Source organism: Hyla sarda, chromosome 6 (assembly GCF_029499605.1).
Source record: "Hyla sarda isolate aHylSar1 chromosome 6, aHylSar1.hap1, whole genome shotgun sequence".
NCBI lineage: Eukaryota > Metazoa > Chordata > Amphibia > Anura > Hylidae > Hyla > Hyla sarda.
Window position 1 is genome coordinate 249,956,408 of NC_079194.1, and position 18,817 is coordinate 249,975,224.

Here is an 18,817-nt window from a genome sequence, read left to right on the forward strand (position 1 = left end):
GAGTATGGGTTATGAGGTCGGGATATGGAGTTGGGATATGAAGATGTGATATGGGGTCAGGTAAGAGGATGGGATATGAGAACCAAAGAAGGACCTTCTACACCGACCCCCCCCCCCCCCCCCCCCCCCCCCACACACACACACACACACACACACGAGGATTTTGGTAGGTAGGTAAAACGGACAACTGGTAATTGAGTTGCAAAGTGTTTTTTTTCCTGCAGAGGAAATTAAGCATTGCATAATGCCTATAGAGGAACAAATATGCCATTTACACCATTTGTTGTTGTCCATTAACCTTTGTGACAGGAACAAGCATACCCCAGAAGCAAGCCGAACAGTTAATCTGCCTTGTTGGATGGTAGTTGCTTAGATAAAAAGTTCCCTTAATAAAATCCCAGACACATCATAATAATGATCAACTGTAGATTTGTCACAGTTCAAAGACTGACCAGGAATGATAAGTTATTCAGGGGCTGTCTGAAATAGTATACAGTAGTATGAATTGAGATTATATGCATTTTTCTTCCTGGGCTATGACTTTTCATGTGTTGTCAATCTTGGCAAAACATTATTCTTTCTTATATACTAAAAATATATCTCCTTTTAATAGAAATCATGGCTTATAAAAAAGACTACTAGGGGTCCCCCTACCATCCAGAACATAATCCTGTCTAGCTGTGGCATCATCCTTATCCCGTGTAAGTAATATTGCTAATAGCAGGGGCTATATAGAATAGGCAATTATCCAGTGATAGTGACACTTGGAGCTGGGTAAGGGGATCTTTAAAGGGGTACTCCGGTGCTTACACATCTTATCCCCTATCCTAAGGATCGGGGATAAGATGCCTGATCGCGGAAGTCCCGCAGCTGGGGACGCCCGTGATCATGTACGCGGCACCCCGTTTGTAATCAGTCCCCGGAGCGTGCTATTACGCCCCCTCCCATAGGCTTGCATTGAGGGGCGTAGCGTGACGTCACACGGGGTGGAGGCGTGACGTCACATGCCGCCGGCCCTGCGGTCGACCGTAATCAGACCCGGAGCGAACACGCTCCAGGGACTGATTACAAACGGGGTGCCGCGTGCATGATCACGGGCGTCCCCAGCTGCGGGACTCCCGCGATCAGGCATCTTATCCCCTATCCTTTGGATAGGGGATAAGATGTCTAAGCACCGGAGTACCCCTTTAAGACAAATTACATACACGGAGGGCCGCCCTTTCTAGGGTGAGCAACACTTGTCAAGAAGGGTGAGACGGGGAAGACTGAGGGCTTGTTTCCCAATCCCTTACCCAGCTCCAAGTGTCACCATCACTGCATAATCTATATATATATATATATATATATATATATATATATATATATATATATATATATATATATATAATAAAACTCAATGTGTGTATGTGTGTGTGTATGTATGTGTGTATGTTCCAGCATCACGTCCAAAAAGCTAAAGATATTAACATGAAACTTGGCACACGTTATTTATATGTCAACAACAAACATAGGATAGGTGATTTAACCCTTACTCACCCCCATTTGCCAGGGGTGGGGTTTTTGCTTAAAGTCCCATACAAGTCTATGGGAAATATAAGTTACTGCATAACTGCCAAACGGCTGGAGATATTTCGATAATACTTGGTCACATGTAACTTATATGCACACTTAAAATATAGGATAGTTAATCTAACCCTTACTCACCCCCATTTGTGAGGGTCGGGGTTTTTGTTTAAAGTCCCATGCAAATCAATGGGAAATGTATGTTCCCACATAACTTTCATACAGCTGGAGATATTTCAATACCTGGTACACATATTATGGGTCGGGATAGGAAGTCGAGATAGGAGGTCAGGATAGGAGAACCGGATAAGAGGACGGGATAGGAGATCGAGATAGGAGGACGGGATAGGAGGTTGGGATAGGAGGTCGAGATAGGAGGAAGGGATATGAGGACGGGATGTGGGGTTGGGATATGACAACAATATATGAGGATGGGATATGAAGTCAAAAGCTTCCTCTGTTGATTTTCCTCCCCAACAAGGATTAGGAAGGAAAAACCACCGGGTACTCCGCTAGTTGCCTATTCTATATAGCCACTGCTATTGGCAATATTACCTACACTGTATATGCCAGTGTTTCCCAACCAGGGAGCCTCCAGATGTTGCTATTGCAACATCTGGAGGCACCCTGGTTGGGAAACACTGGTATATGCACATGTCTTCACATTTATTTTGTATATACACTTTGTTTATTATTGCAAGTCCCGTATTGGGACTTTTACATAGAGTATTAAAGGTTACGTTTTAACATGCAGATCCTCAAATTTACATTATATAATTGATTGCAGAGGAGGTTTTCCCAATATTTGGGTAGCAGCATCCCGTTATTTATATAGCATAATTTTCTATCATCCTTATCCCAGCTAAAGTCCAGGAAGTGAGAACAGGGCTAGCACTCCTCTGTGCTCACTCCTGTCCTGTTTATGTGACTCCAGTCCGAAAACACAGAGATGGGGTTACAGACCATACTGCAGCAATTGGCTTAAGAGACCCACAGCACAGCAGACTCAGGAAGGAAGTGAATGCATGGTGAGTTACGGCAGGCTTAGTGCTTTTCTCGGACAGGCCCCTTCTTGAACATTGAATGTGAAAATGTGTGAGCCAAATAAAGCTAGACACAGATAAAAACAGACATCTGCATGACCTAGTGAGTAACATATATGAGCATTATTTTTTCTGTAATACGACAGGTACGCTTTTAGACCAGTATGATTTGTATTGTGTCAGTAAAGTTCATGTGAAGTATTTAGCTTTTAAAGCATATCCTATGTCAGTCGTGGTTTTCTGCTGCATTCTAAATTCAAGGGTAACGTTATGTATACAAGGCTGTGGTGAGCTGACCAATTTTTTTACTTTTTGTTATTGTTTATGGTCAGAGGCTATAACATTATTCAAGCTGGCTATTAATGTTAGATAAATGTTGGCCAGACCTGCCAATGTCGGTGAGCCAAGACAACTATCTAATATGTTAGATGGACTCCCGACTGTCCCTGGATAGATGTCAGGAGAGATAAGGATCAAGCTGTTGGATTTCTACTGCTCTCATGTAGATAGGCAATCATTAGAGGAATCTGGCAGAGGCTTTTATCCACTTTCCCTATTTAGATTCCATACATACCCAGCTAAGCCAAGTCTACACTGGGCTTTCAGGAGGGAAAACTATTGGGCAAATGAGCGTTCACCCAAGAGTTATCTGTAGTGTACCCAGCCTCTGACATGATAATCTAGAGCTGACTTTGAAGTCAATGCTTCGATATAATCTATTGTATATATCTATTTTTTATGGATCAATTCCCAAATATACTATTAGACTTGATGAATTGTATGTGCATGTATAACTAATGGCATCCCATTGCTCCTATGTATCTGTGCAGATAAAGTGCGTCAGACTTGAGTCCCCACTGTTAATTTCACAGTAAAATGGAAAGTTGCACAACTGTTTTTTTATTACACAATGATTTATCCCTTTTAGAAGAGAACGGTGGTTCAATAAAATGATGCAGTAAACTATATCCGTGTACAAAGTAGGATGTTCTTTGCAGATGTTTGAATGAGTTTTCATGCGAAGTAATCTAGACAACAGTGCTTCCTGCCAACTAATATTCTGCGTGTTCAATTGTTACGCCGAGCGCTCCGGGTCCCCGCTCCTCCCCGGAGCGCTCGCTACACTTCCCTCACTGCAGCGCCCCGGTCGGTTCCACGGACCCGGGGCGCTGCGTTACTACCTCCGGCCGGGATGCGATTCGCGATGCGGGTAGCGCCCGCTCGCGATGCGCACCCCGGCTCCCGTACCTTACTCGCTCCCCGTCAGTTCTGTCCCGGCGCGCGCGGCCCCGCTCCCTAGGGCGCGCGCGCGCCGGGTCTTTGCGATTTAAAGGGCCACTGCACCGCTGATTGGTGCAGTGGTTCCAATTAGTGTTTACACCTGTGCACTTCCCTATATCACCTCACTTCCCCTTCACTCCCTCGCCGGATCTTGTTGCCCTAGTGCCAGTGAAAGCGTTCCTTGTGTGTTCCTTGCCTGTGATTCCAGACCTTCTGCCGTTGCCCCTGACTACGATCCTTGCTGCCTGCCCCGACCTTCTGCTACGTCCGACCTTGCTTCTGTCTACTCCCTTGTACCGCGCCTATCTTCAGCAGCCAGAGAGGTTGAGCCGTTGCTAGGGGATACGACCTGGTCACTACCGCCGCAGCAAGACCATCCCGCTTTGCGGCGGGCTCTGGTGAAAACCAGTAGTGACTTAGAACCGATCCTCTAGCACGGTCCACGCCAATCCCTCTCTGGCACAGAGGATCCACTACCTGCCAGCCGGCATCGTGACAGTAGATCCGGCCATGGATCCCGCTGAAGTTCCTCTGCCAGTTGTCGCTGACCTCACCACGGTGGTCGCCCAGCAGTCACAACAGATTGCGCAACAAGGCCAACAGCTGTCTCAACTGACTGTTATGCTACAACAGTTACTACCACAGCTCCAGCAATCATCTCCTCCGCCAGCTCCTGTACCTCCTCCGCAGCGAGTGGCCGCTTCTGGAATACGACTATCCTTGCCGGATAAATTTGATGGGGACTCTAAGTTTTGCCGTGGCTTTCTTTCCCAATGTTCATTACACTTGGAGATGATGTCGGACCAGTTCCCCACTGAAAGGTCTAAGGTGGCTTTCGTAGTCAGCCTGCTGTCTGGAAAAGCCCTGGCTTGGGCCACACCGCTCTGGGACCGCAATGACCCCGTCACTGCCTCTGTACACTCCTTCTTCTCGGAAATTCGAAGTGTCTTTGAGGAACCTGCCCGAGCCTCTTCTGCTGAGACTGCCCTGTTGAACCTGGTCCAGGGTAATTCTTCCGTTGGCGAGTATGCCGTACAGTTCCGTACCCTTGCTTCAGAATTATCCTGGAATAATGAGGCACTCTGCGCGACCTTTAAAAAAGGCCTATCCAGCAACATTAAAGATGTTCTGGCCGCACGAGAAATCCCTGCTAACCTACATGAACTCATCCATCTTGCCACTCGCATTGACATGCGTTTTTCCGAACGGCGTCAGGAGCTCCGCCAGGATATGGACTCTGTTCGCACGAGGCGTTTCTTCTCCCCGGCTCCTCTCTCCTCTGGTCCCCTGCAATCTGTTCCTGTGCCTCCCGCCGTGGAGGCTATGCAGGTCGACCGGTCTCGCCTGACACCCCAAGAGAGGACACGACGCCGCATGGAGAATCTCTGCCTGTACTGTGCTAGTACCGAACACTTCCTGAAGGATTGTCCTATCCGTCCTCCCCGCCTGGAAAGACGTCCGCTGACTCCGCACAAAGGTGAGACAGTCCTTGATGTCTACTCTGCTTCTCCACGTCTTACTGTGCCTGTGCGGATGTCTGCCTCTGCCTTCTCCTTCTCTGCTGTGGCCTTCCTGGACTCTGGATCTGCAGGAAATTTCATCTTAGCCTCTCTCGTCAACAGGTTCAACATCCCGGTGACCAGTCTCGCCAGACCCCTCTACATCAATTGTGTAAACAATGAAAGATTGGACTGTACTATACGTTTCCGCACGGAGCCCCTTCTAATGTGCATCGGATCTCATCACGAGAGGATTGAACTGTTGGTCCTCCCCAATTGCACTTCTGAAATCCTTCTTGGACTTCCCTGGCTTCAACTCCATTCCCCAATCCTGGATTGGTCCACTGGGGAGATCAAGAGTTGGGGGCCCTCTTGTTCCAAGGACTGCTTAAAACCGGTTCCCAGTAAACCTTGCCGTGTCCCTGTGCTTCCTCATGTAACCGGTCTCCCTAAGGCCTATATGGACTTTGCGGACGTTTTTTGCAAAAAACAAGCTGAGACTCTACCTCCTCACAGGCCTTATGATTGTCCCATTGACCTCCTCCCGGGCACTACTCCACCCCGGGGCAGAATCTATCCTCTGTCCGTCCCAGAGACTCTTGCCATGTCTGAATACGTCCAAGAAAATTTAAAAAAGGGCTTTATCCGTAAATCCTCCTCTCCTGCCGGAGCCGGATTTTTCTTTGTGTCCAAAAAAGATGGCTCTCTACGTCCTTGCATTGACTACCGCGGTCTTAATAAAATCACGGTTAAGAACCGCTACCCCCTACCCCTCATCTCTGAACTCTTTGATCGTCTCCAAGGTGCCCATATTTTTACCAAACTGGACTTAAGAGGTGCTTATAATCTCATCCGCATCAGAGAGGGGGATGAATGGAAAACGGCATTTAACACCAGAGATGGACACTTTGAGTATCTGGTCATGCCCTTTGGTCTATGCAACGCCCCTGCCGTCTTCCAAGACTTTGTTAATGAAATTTTTCGTGATCTACTATACTCCTGTGTTGTTGTATATCTGGACGATATCCTGATTTTTTCTGCCAATCTTGAAGAACACCGCCAGCATGTCCGTATGGTTCTTCAGAGACTTCGTGATAATCAACTCTATGCCAAAATAGAGAAATGTCTGTTTGAATGCCAATCTCTTCCTTTTCTAGGATACTTGGTCTCTGGCCAGGGACTACAAATGGACCCAGATAAACTCTCTGCCGTCTTAGATTGGCCACGCCCCTCCGGACTCCGTGCCATCCAACGTTTTTTGGGGTTCGCCAATTATTACAGGCAATTTATTCCACATTTTTCTACCATTGTGGCTCCTATTGTGGCTTTAACAAAAAAAAATGCCGATCCCAAGTCTTGGCCTCCTCAAGCGGAAGACGCCTTTAAACGACTCAAGTCTGCCTTTTCTTCGGCTCCCGTGCTCTCCAGACCTGACCCATCTAAACCCTTCCTATTGGAGGTTGATGCCTCCTCAGTGGGAGCTGGAGCTGTCCTTCTACAAAAAAACTCTTCCGGGCATGCTGTTACTTGTGGTTTTTTTTCCAGGACCTTCTCTCCGGCGGAGAGGAACTACTCCATCGGGGATCGAGAGCTTCTAGCCATTAAATTAGCACTTGAGGAATGGAGGCATCTGCTGGAGGGATCAAGATTTCCAGTTATTATTTACACCGATCACAAGAACCTCTCCTACCTCCAGTCTGCCCAACGGCTGAATCCTCGTCAGGCCAGGTGGTCTCTGTTCTTTGCCCGATTTAATTTTGAAATTCACTTTCGGCCTGCTGATAAAAACATTAGGGCCGATGCTCTCTCTCGTTCCTCAGATGCCTCTGAAATTGAACTCTCTCCTCAACACATCATTCCTCCTGACTGCCTGATTTCCACTTCTCCAGCCTCCATCAGGCAAACTCCTCCAGGAAAGACCTTTGTTTCTCCACGCCAACGCCTTGGGATCCTCAAATGGGGTCACTCCTCCCATCTCGCAGGTCATGCGGGCATCAAGAAATCTGTGCAACTCATCTCTCGCTTCTATTGGTGGCCGACTCTAGAGACTGATGTGGTGGACTTTGTGCGAGCCTGCACTATCTGTGCCCGGGATAAGACTCCTCGCCAGAAGCCCGCTGGTTTTCTTCATCCTCTACCTGTCCCCGAACAACCTTGGTCTCTGATTGGTATGGATTTTATTACTGACTTACCCCCATCCCATGGCAACACTGTTATTTGGGTGGTCGTTGATCGATTCTCCAAAATGGCACATTTCATCCCTCTTCCTGGTCTTCCTTCAGCGCCTCAGTTGGCTAAACAATTTTTTGTACACATTTTTCGTCTTCACGGGTTGCCTACACAGATCGTCTCGGATAGAGGCGTCCAATTTGTGTCTAAATTCTGGAGGGCTCTCTGTAAACAACTCAAGATTAAATTAAATTTTTCTTCTGCATACCATCCTCAATCCAATGGACAAGTAGAGAGAATTAACCAGATCTTGGGTGACTATTTACGACATTTTGTTTCCTCCCGCCAGGATGACTGGGCAGATCTTCTACCTTGGGCCGAATTCTCGTATAATTTCAGAATCTCTGAATCTTCCTCCAAATCTCCGTTTTTCGTGGTGTACGGCCGTCACCCTCTTCCCCCCCTCCCTACCCCCTTGCCCTCTGGTCTGCCCGCTGTGGATGAAATTTCTCGTGATCTTTCCACCATATGGAAAGAGACCCAAAATTCTCTCTTACAGGCTTCTTCTCGCATGAAGAGATTCGCAGATAAGAAAAGAAGAGCTCCTCCCATTTTTTCCCCTGGAGACAAGGTATGGCTCTCCGCTAAATATGTCCGTTTCCGTGTCCCGAGCTATAAGTTGGGACCACGCTATCTTGGTCCTTTTAAAGTTTTGTGTCAAATTAATCCTGTCTCTTACAAACTTCTTCTTCCTCCTTCTCTTCGTATCCCTAATGCCTTTCACGTCTCTCTTCTTAAACCTCTCATCCTCAACCGTTTTTCTCCTAAATCTGTTCCTCCCACTCCTGTTTCCGGCTCCTCGGACATCTTCTCTGTCAAAGAGATTTTGGCCTCTAAAAAGGTCAGGGGAAGAACTTTTTTTTTAGTGGATTGGGAGGGTTGTGGTCCAGAAGAGAGGTCCTGGGAACCTGAGGACAATATCCTGGACAAAAGTCTGATCCTCAGGTTCTCAGGCCCCAAGAAGAGGGGGAGACCCAAGGGGGGGGGTACTGTTACGCCGAGCGCTCCGGGTCCCCGCTCCTCCCCGGAGCGCTCGCTACACTTCCCTCACTGCAGCGCCCCGGTCGGTTCCACGGACCCGGGGCGCTGCGTTACTACCTCCGGCCGGGATGCGATTCGCGATGCGGGTAGCGCCCGCTCGCGATGCGCACCCCGGCTCCCGTACCTTACTCGCTCCCCGTCAGTTCTGTCCCGGCGCGCGCGGCCCCGCTCCCTAGGGCGCGCGCGCGCCGGGTCTTTGCGATTTAAAGGGCCACTGCACCGCTGATTGGTGCAGTGGTTCCAATTAGTGTTTACACCTGTGCACTTCCCTATATCACCTCACTTCCCCTTCACTCCCTCGCCGGATCTTGTTGCCCTAGTGCCAGTGAAAGCGTTCCTTGTGTGTTCCTTGCCTGTGATTCCAGACCTTCTGCCGTTGCCCCTGACTACGATCCTTGCTGCCTGCCCCGACCTTCTGCTACGTCCGACCTTGCTTCTGTCTACTCCCTTGTACCGCGCCTATCTTCAGCAGCCAGAGAGGTTGAGCCGTTGCTAGGGGATACGACCTGGTCACTACCGCCGCAGCAAGACCATCCCGCTTTGCGGCGGGCTCTGGTGAAAACCAGTAGTGACTTAGAACCGATCCTCTAGCACGGTCCACGCCAATCCCTCTCTGGCACAGAGGATCCACTACCTGCCAGCCGGCATCGTGACATCAATGGGAGCCTCCTTTAACAATGCCTCAATGTTTCATGTTTTCCTTAGAAGCCTTCTTCAATAAACTTTGCGTGTTATTCAAGTCCGTCTCCTGTTGCTATGTTTAACACGAATTTACAGTAACTAGCAGTCTTCTATCGGTAGATTGAAAATTTTATCAGATCCATCTGTATATTCTGGTGTCACCCATTTATAAAAGTAAACAACTGAAGCGTGTATATGTGAGTTGACATAAGATTATGCAATGTCTAAACCATTTCATTTATGAGATCTGATCTCTTGTGTTGGAATGAAAACCTTCCTTCAGGCCTGATAGATGTCTACATAGTTTTCCCATTTGACCCTATGGTCTGTAGGTAACGTACAGGCAAAACCTGATTCTCAAGTTTTTGACATTGTTTCAACATTTTTGATGGAGTGACAATAATATATTGTTAGTAATTTATTGGTCTTGAAACAACATCTTAAACAAATACAGAAGGGCTGCAAGGCATCCCAGCTGTTGTTTGTTCAAAGTTTATAGTACTAAATATACATGCCCTTAATATTATTTGAACTCTTCACATAAGTCAGCATGTACTAAGTATCAAAAGAGATTTTTAAAAGCCCAAGCAAAAAGGGAATTTGGTCAGTATTTTGAGGCCAGCTGAGAGATATGCAATGCCACCCACTTCCCCGGCCCACTTAGACCCAGTGTGATCAACATGTCAAAAGTTGCAACTAAGTGGGTACTCCACCACTAGACATGTTTTCCCCTATCCTTTGGATAGGGGATAAGATGTCTAGCGGGGGAGTACCCCTTTTAAGGTGTTATCCAGTAGCTGTTTTTTTGTTTTGTAAGTATGCCCATTGTGTGGGGTATAGCGAAATAAACCTTTACTCTTCTCCAGATCCCCGCAATGTCTCCAGTGCCCTGTTAAGGTCCCCCACAGGGATTATCTTTCTGAGCTGCAGCAAGACTGACGGGCCCAGGAAGCCCCCGGGGCCAGTGTGTCACACTAATGCTCAGCAAATCGCTGGATGTAGCCATGTCCTGCATCAGCCAACGATTCACTGAGTAGCTTGGCCTGGGCGCATCCTGGGCCTCACATGTCACACTGCAACTCAGGAACACATTTTCTGCGGGTAGCGAAGAAGGACACTTGAGGCACCGCGGGAGCGCTGGAGGTAAGAAAAGGTTTATTTTGTTATACCCCACACAATGGGCATACTTTTGAACCCCCCTCTCCAGATGCTGGATAACCCCTTTAATGACAGTAACTATTTAAAAAAATATTTTTCATGTGTGTAAAAATTTTTAAAAAATGTCCTATATATTAATATATTTGAACTTTTATCTTATTTGACAATATTTAATGTATTTATTCTTTCACTCTTATTTGCATAATACATTGAGCCGCTGGCAATTTGGACCCGAGAAGTGTTTTTGAGGGGTTTGGGTAAAAGGGGGAGTAACAAGATCCTGCTTTTTGCAGATGACATCCTATTGTTTGTAACCCATCCCCAGGAAAAAATCCCTTTAATTATGAAAATGTTTGAAAAGTTTGGCTATGTCTCAGGGCCAGAAATAAACTGGGGTTAATACCTGCTGCTCCCATTGGATGAGGAGTTGGACAATACGAATGTTAGGTTAAAAATCCTTAAGAAATCAGAGGATTTTACCTATTTGGGAATAAAAATATCTTCTGGAGCGGTTAGTTTCATTAAAAATAATTTAGGCCCTTTCGTACTAAATCTTTCTCGAGGAATTAAAATAGGAAACAAAATGCAATTCTTTATGTCAGAAAAAGCTGCCACAAATACTGTTCCTATTCAATGCCCCACCGAGCTGGATAAGTATTATTTGGTGTAAAAGAACTAGGAAGACTATTATGGGGGAGAAAGAGTGTTAGGTTGAAGTATACCAATTTTACCCCACCTTGGGAGAAAGAAGGATTTGCTCTTCCCCATCTAAGGATACATTCACATGGGCGGATTTGATCATCCTCCTGGCAGTTGCACCCCCATCATCCAGGAGGATGATGCTGCTGATGGATGATGGGGGTGCTACTGCCAGGGGGGCCAGTAGCACCCTCATCATCCATCGTCAGGATCATCCTTCTGGCAGTAACACCCCCATTATCCAGGAGGATGGTGCTGCTGATGGATGATGGGGGTGCTACTGCCAGGGGGGGCAGTAGCACCCTCATCATGCACCAGCAACACCCCCCCCCCCCCCAGCAGTAGCACCCCCATAAGCAGACCCTTCTGACAGATAATGAGGGGTGCTATTACCAAATTGGGGAGGGGGGGGGGGTGTTGCTGGTGGATGATGAGGGTGCTACTGCCAGGAGGATGGTGCTGCTGATGGATGATGGGGGTGTTACTGCGTTACTGCTGGGGGGGGGGAGCGTTTTGCTGGTGGATGATGAGGGTGCTACTGCCCCCCCTGGCAGTAGTGCCCTCATCATACACAGCAACAACCCCCCCCCCCCCAAGCAACAGCACCCCCATTAGCAGATCCTGATGGTGGATGATGGGGGTGCTACTGCCAGGAGGATGATCCTGCCCTGCGGGTGTGCTACTGCCAGGCGGGAGGGCCAGTAGCACCCTCATCATCCACCAGCAACACCCCCTCCACCAGCAGTAGCACCCCCATCAGCAGATCCTGCTGGTGGATGATAGGGTGCTACTACCAGGAGGATGATCCTGCCGATGGATGATGTGCATGCTACTGCCAGGAGGATGATGGGGGTGATACTGCCAGGGGGGCCAGTAGCACCCTCATCATCTACCAGCAACATCATCCATCAGAGAGCACAGTGTATGGTAGTATTGTATTTAGAGGATATGGTGAGTGGCAGGTTTATATTCAGAGGTTACAGTGTGTGTTGGTATATTGAGAATGTACAGTGTGTGGTAGTATATTCAGAGGGTACAGTATGTCATAGTATATTCAGTGGGTACAGTGTGTGGTAGTATTCAGAGGGTACTGTGTGTCATAGTATATTCAGTGGGTACAGTGTGTGGTAGTATTATATTCAGAGGGTACGGAGTGTGACAGTATTATATTTAAAGGGTACAGTATGTGGCAGATATATATTCAGAGGGTACAGTATGTGGCAGCTTTATATTCAGAGGGTACAGTGTGTAGATGGTTTATATTCAAAGAGTGCAGTGTATAGTAGTATTATATTTAGAGGATACAGTGTCTGGCAGGTTTATAATAATAATTGTTTTCATATAGAGGATCAGAATCCGCTGACATAGTGAGGAGACGTCTGGGCGTCACATTCTGATGAGGGAAGATTTAGCTGGAACAAGTCATGGTGGTATGTTCCATCTGAAATTGATAAGGAAAGACTATAGAGAAGACGTCACCTATAGTCACTGATATTGTGTATTCTCCTCACTATGTCCTATTAGAGCTGTAGTCACTTGTAAGTTCTGCAGTTATGATAAGTGAAACTACAAGCATAACCTTACCACTGCTTAAAGGTGTACTCCGCTGGAAAAAAAATTTTTTATCAACTGGTGCCAGAAAGTTAAACAGATTTGTAAATTTCTTCATGTAAAAAATCTTAATCCTTCCAATACTTATCAGTTGCTGTATGCTCCACAGGAAGTTCTTCTCTTTTTGAATTTCTTTTCTGTCTGACCACAATGTTCTCTGCTGACACCCCATTTTAGGAGCTGTCATAGTAGGAGCAAATCCATATAGCAAACCTCTGCTGCTCTGGACAGTTCCTGAGAGACAGAGGTGTCAGCAGAGAGCACTGTGGTCAGACAGAAAGGAAATTAAAAAAGAAAATAACTTCCTGTGGAGCATACAGCAGCTGATAAGTACAGGAAGGATTATTATTTTTAAATGGAAGTAATTTACAAATCTGTTTAACTTTCTGCCATCAGTTGATTTAAAAGAAAATGTTTTCCAGTGGAGTACATCTTTTAAGTTATTCTGGGAGCTGTAGCTTTAAACTTCTTTAGCGCTTTCCCATTCTGTGGCAATTGGTATATTTGATTATTATACTGGAATTTTTCGCAATGTGGTACACCAGTGGCGTCTGTCACAACAGGCTAAAAATGTACTTTCGGGGGGGATTGGTATGGGGTGACGCCATTTTCTACTGCATCGATAAAACACCAACCCTAGCAACGCCACTGGGTTCCGACCTGCCACTGCGCCACAGCCCACTGTTCTAAAGCGGCACCACTGCCTTTAAAACGGTGAGCCTGACGGGGGACGTGGTGCAAGTGACGTTCCTCCGCAGACCCACGCAGGAGGTAGTCAGCACCATCACACGTCAGTCCCGGCCGCCGCAGAAAAAAAGAAACTTGGACAGCCAGGTGAGTGTGTCTGTAAGTCTGTGTCTGTAAGTGTATGTCTGTAGTGTGTGTCTATTAGTGTACGTCTGTAAGTGTGTCAGTCAGTCGGTCAGGTGTGGGGGGGGGGGTGAGGTCTAACCTTATGTGGGGAAACTATGCTGTCTACCTAATGTGGGGGTACTATGCTGTCTACCTAATGTGGGGGAACACTGCTGCATACCTAATATGAGGGAACTATGCTGTCTACCTAATGTGGGGAAACACTGCTGTGGGGGGGGGGGGGGGTCAAAAAAATTGCTTGCCCAGGGTCCAATCAAAATTAAAGACGGCCCTGGATGGGAATCTAGTAGAGAGTGCACACTGGCCCTATAAGTCTCAGCCAGTGCTCGCGTGCAGCCCCTAGAAGACAGAGAGGAAACTTCAGCTATGGCAGAAACAGGACATGGTTCAGAGCAGGCCGTCTGATTCAGGTAAGATATAGGACACACAGTACGCCAGTGGTTACAAGAAGTACTTAATAGCCTGATTAAGGAAAGTGGATTAGATAATATCTTTGAACTATAAGAAACGGGTATTTTTGGGAATAAGGAGAGTAGAATGAGTACTTTGTTTACAAATTTGGATAAAACATGGAGGATGTTAAAGAATAAATTGCACGTAGAAAATTGCACGTAGTAAAGTGCACGTAGAAGATAGCTGTCACGCCCCTCACGTAGGCTTGCATTGAGGGGCGGAGCGTGACATCACACGGGGGCGGAGGCGTGACGTCACACGCCGCCGGCCTTGTGGTCGTCGGTAATCAGACCCAGAGCGAACACGCTCCGGGGACTGATTACAAACGGGGTGCCACGTGCAAGATCCCAGCGGAGGGACTTCCGCGATCAGGCATCTTATCCCCTATGCTTTGGATAGGGGATAAGATGTGTAAGCACCGGAGAACCCCTTCAAGAAAGACTGAGCTGTATACCTGCAGGCCAAGTCTGCCTGCTAACGATGATCCATACTATTCCTGATAAATCAAGGTTTCCTCTTTCATTCTTGACCACCCAAAATGCTCAGGGCAGTTGTTATTTGTGTAAATACCATGGTGTCTACTACTGTTGGTTGTCCCCATTGCTGTGATATAATCTCTTCCTTCCTTCTCTTTTTTTCTTATCAGCAGCAACAACAATGCAGGCAGCTCAGTGCTTAGTGTAACCTCTAACTTGCTGTGTTGCTGCTGTTTATTTATATCTGTCCATACAGTACCCAGAAATGCCAGTGTATCAGTAACTCCTTCTCCCTCCATATGCCATTTGTAGTAGTGCACAGTAAATCATCCATCAGCAAAGTGCCAGCCTGTCCATGGCATAACAAAGAAGTGTATGTGCTGTGCAGTGAGTTACCAAATAGGAAAGATAGAGGAAGTCCCTGTGTGTGCGTAATACTGGCAAACAGCACTGCTCCGGTCCTGCCCCCTGAAATGGAGAGAATAAGAAATAGCTGTGCACCATGCAGGGGACTCTCAGTGCCCAACAATTGCAGTGAGAGTACTAAAGTATACTGCCACCTCTCTGAAGAGTAAATATAACAAAACTAGGCAAAAAATATATATATATAAAATTTAAACAAACAACAAAAAACGTGGTCTCAAATGGCTGGAGGTGCTCAACCCCAAATGCGGTTGTGCATATATACTGGGGGAGCAGATCCTGCCCTTGTAGTCTGTTGCTAAGGGCGATCCCCAGCATAAAAATGCATACAATGGAGGATGCCTGCAGCGGACTACAAGTGCCACAATAGAATCCTACACCAGATAAACGGTGTGGATGTGTAACAATTAGAATACAATACAGGAATATAGGTGCACTACTGTGGTAGATGTAAAAAATACTGTCACGATTCGGCTTCCAGGTAGTGGATCCTCTGTGTCAGCGAGGGATTGGCGTGGACCGTGCTAGTGGACCGGTTCTAAGAGGCTACTGGTGTTCACCAGAGCCCGCCGCAAAGCGGGATGGTCTTGCTGCGGCAGTAGCAACCAGGTCGTATCCACTAGCAACGGCTCTACCTCGCTGACTGCTGAGCAGGCGTGGGACAGAAGGACTAGGCAGAGGCAAGGTCAGACGTAGCAGAAGGTCGGGGGCAGGCGGCAAGGTTCGTAGTCAAGATGGATAGCAAGGGTTCATGTAACACAGGCTTTGGACACACTAAACGCTTTCACTGGCACAAGGCAACAAGATCCGGCAAGGGAGTGCAGGGGCAGTGAGCAGATATAGTCTGGGAGCAGGTGGGAGCCAATTAAGCTAATTGGGCCAGGCACCAATCATTGGTGCACTGGCCCTTTAAGTCTCAGAGAGCTGGCGCGCGCGCGCCCTAGAGAGCGGAGCCGCGCGCGCCAGCACATGACAGCAGGGGACCGGGACGGGTAAGTGACCTGGGATGCGATTCGCGAGCGGGCGCGTCCCGCTGTGCGAATCGCATCCCCGACGGCCATGACAGTGCAGCGCTCCCGGTCAGCGGGACCGACCGGGGCGCTGCGGGGAGAGAGACGCCGTGAGCGCTCCGGGGAGGAGCGGGGACCCGGAGCGCTAGGCGTAACAGTACCCCCCCCCTTAGGTCTCCCCTTTTCTTTGTCCGGTAACTGCCTCCCCTGGGATGAGGACACCGGGAAAGAATGGAGGGTTTCCTCAACGTCAGGCAGCACAGCAGGAGTGGGAATGGGGAGGGAGGGCAGAGGGCGAAGCCTGGCACGGGGCAGTGTGACACCAGGACGGGGGCCATGAGGAGGCACTGAGGCTTGCCTGACGGGACTGGGAGGGGGGGAGAGGCACTTCCTATGGCAGGCAGAGACCCAGTTCTTGATCTCCCCGGTGGTCCAATCAAGGGTGGGAGAATGAAGCCGGAGCCATGGCAGACCAAGGAGGACCTCAGAGGTACAGTTGGGAAGGACGAATAACTCAATCCTTTCGTGGTGGGGTCCAATAGACATCAGGAGGGGTTCTGTGCGGTAACGCACGGTGCAATCCAATCTGACTCCGTTGACCGCGGAAATGTAGAGCGGCTTGACGAGACGGGTCACCGGGATGCTGAATTTATTCACAAACGACTCCAAAATAAAATTCCCAGAGGCACCAGAGTCCAAGCAGGCCACGGCAGAGAGGGAGGAGTTGGCTGAAGGAGAAATCTGCACGGGCACCGTGAGACGTGGAGAAGCAGACTTAGAACCAAGAGACGCCACACCCACGTGAGCTGGGTGCGTGCGTGCGTTTCCCAGACGTGGAGGACGGATAGGGCAATCCACCAAGAAATGCTCGGTACTGGCACAGTAAAGACAGAGATTTTCTTCCCTACGGCGATTCCTCTCTTCCTGGGTCAGGCGAGACCGATCCACTTGCATGGCCTCCTCGGCGGGAGGCCCAGGCGTAGATTGCAACGGATACTGTGGGAGAGGTGCCCAGAGATCTAAGTCTTTTTCCTGGCGGAGCTCTTGGTGTCGCTCAGAAAAACGCATGTCAATGCGGGTAGCCAAATGGATGAGTTCTTGCAGGTTGGCAGGAATCTCTCGTGCGGCCAGCACATCCTTGATGCGACTGGATAGGCCTTTTTTAAAGGTCGCGCAGAGAGCCTCGTTATTCCATGATAACTCGGAAGCAAGAGTACGAAATTGGATGGCGTACTCGCCCACTGAAGAATTACCCTGGACCAGGTTCAACAGGGCAGTCTCGGCAGAAGAAGCTCGGGCTGGCTCCTCGAAGACACTCCGGACTTCAGCGAAGAAGGACTGGACTGTGGCTGTGGCAGGATCATTGCGGTCCCAGAGCGGTGTGGCCCAAGACAAGGCCTTTCCTGAAAGAAGGCTTACTACGAACGCCACCTTAGACCGTTCTGTAGGAAACAAGTCCGACAACATCTCCATATGCAGGGAACACTGAGACAAAAATCCACGGCAGAGTTTAGAGTCCCCATCAAATTTGTCCGGCAGGGACAAGCGGAGGCTAGGAGCGGCCACTCGCGGAGGAGGAGGTGCAGGAGCTGGCGGAGGAGATGGTTGCTGCTGTAGCAGAGGCAGAAGTTGCTGTAACGTGGCGGTCAACTGCGACAGCTGCTGTCCTTGTTGGGCAATTTGCTGTGATTGCTGAGCGACCACCGTGGTAAGGTCAGCGAGACTTGGCAGCGGCACCTCAGCGGGATCCATGGCCGGATCTACTGTCACGATTCGGCTTCCAGGTAGTGGATCCTCTGTGTCAGCGAGGGATTGGCGTGGACCGTGCTAGTGGACCGGTTCTAAGAGGCTACTGGTGTTCACCAGAGCCCGCCGCAAAGCGGGACGGTCTTGCTGCGGCAGTAGCAACCAGGTCGTATCCACTAGCAACGGCTCCACCTCGCTGACTGCTGAGCAGGCGTGGGACAGAAGGACTAGGCAGAGGCAAGGTCAGACGTAGCAGAAGGTCGGGGGCAGGCGGCAAGGTTCGTAGTCAAGATGGATAGCAAGGGTTCAGGTAACACAGGCTTTGGACACACTAAACGCTTTCACTGGCACAAGGCAACAAGATCCGGCAAGGGAGTGCAGGGGCAGTGAGCAGATATAGTCTGGGAGCAGGTGGGAGCCAATTAAGCTAATTGGGCCAGGCACCAATCATTGGTGCACTGGCCCTTTAAGTCTCAGAGAGCTGGCGCGCGCGCGCCCTAGAGAGCGGAGCCGCGCGCGCCAGCACATGACAGCAGGGGACCGGGACGGGTAAGTGACCTGGGATGCGATTCGCGAGCGGGCGCGTCCCGCTGTGCAAATCGCATCCCCGACGGCCATGACAGTGCAGCGCTCCCGGTCAGCGGGACCGACCGGGGCGCTGCGGGGAGAGAGACGCCGTGAGCGCTCTGGGGAGGAGCGGGGACCCGGAGCGCTAGGCGTAACAAATACATTGGCTATCCCTCAACACTGATGTTAAAATTGAGACATTCGCCAGTGTATTCTTATATGAAGGACACACCAGAGCCCGCACACCAACGCCAAGGTTTCTACCACAGTAGTGCACCCATATTCCTGTATTGTAATATATATATATATATATATATATATATATATATATATATATATATATATATATATATATTTTGAATCAACAGGTACGCTTAACGTCCATTTCACTAGGTCACTACTGGCTATTTAGATAATAGAACTGTACACATAAACACAACAAAATATGAAATAAGAGATTTAAT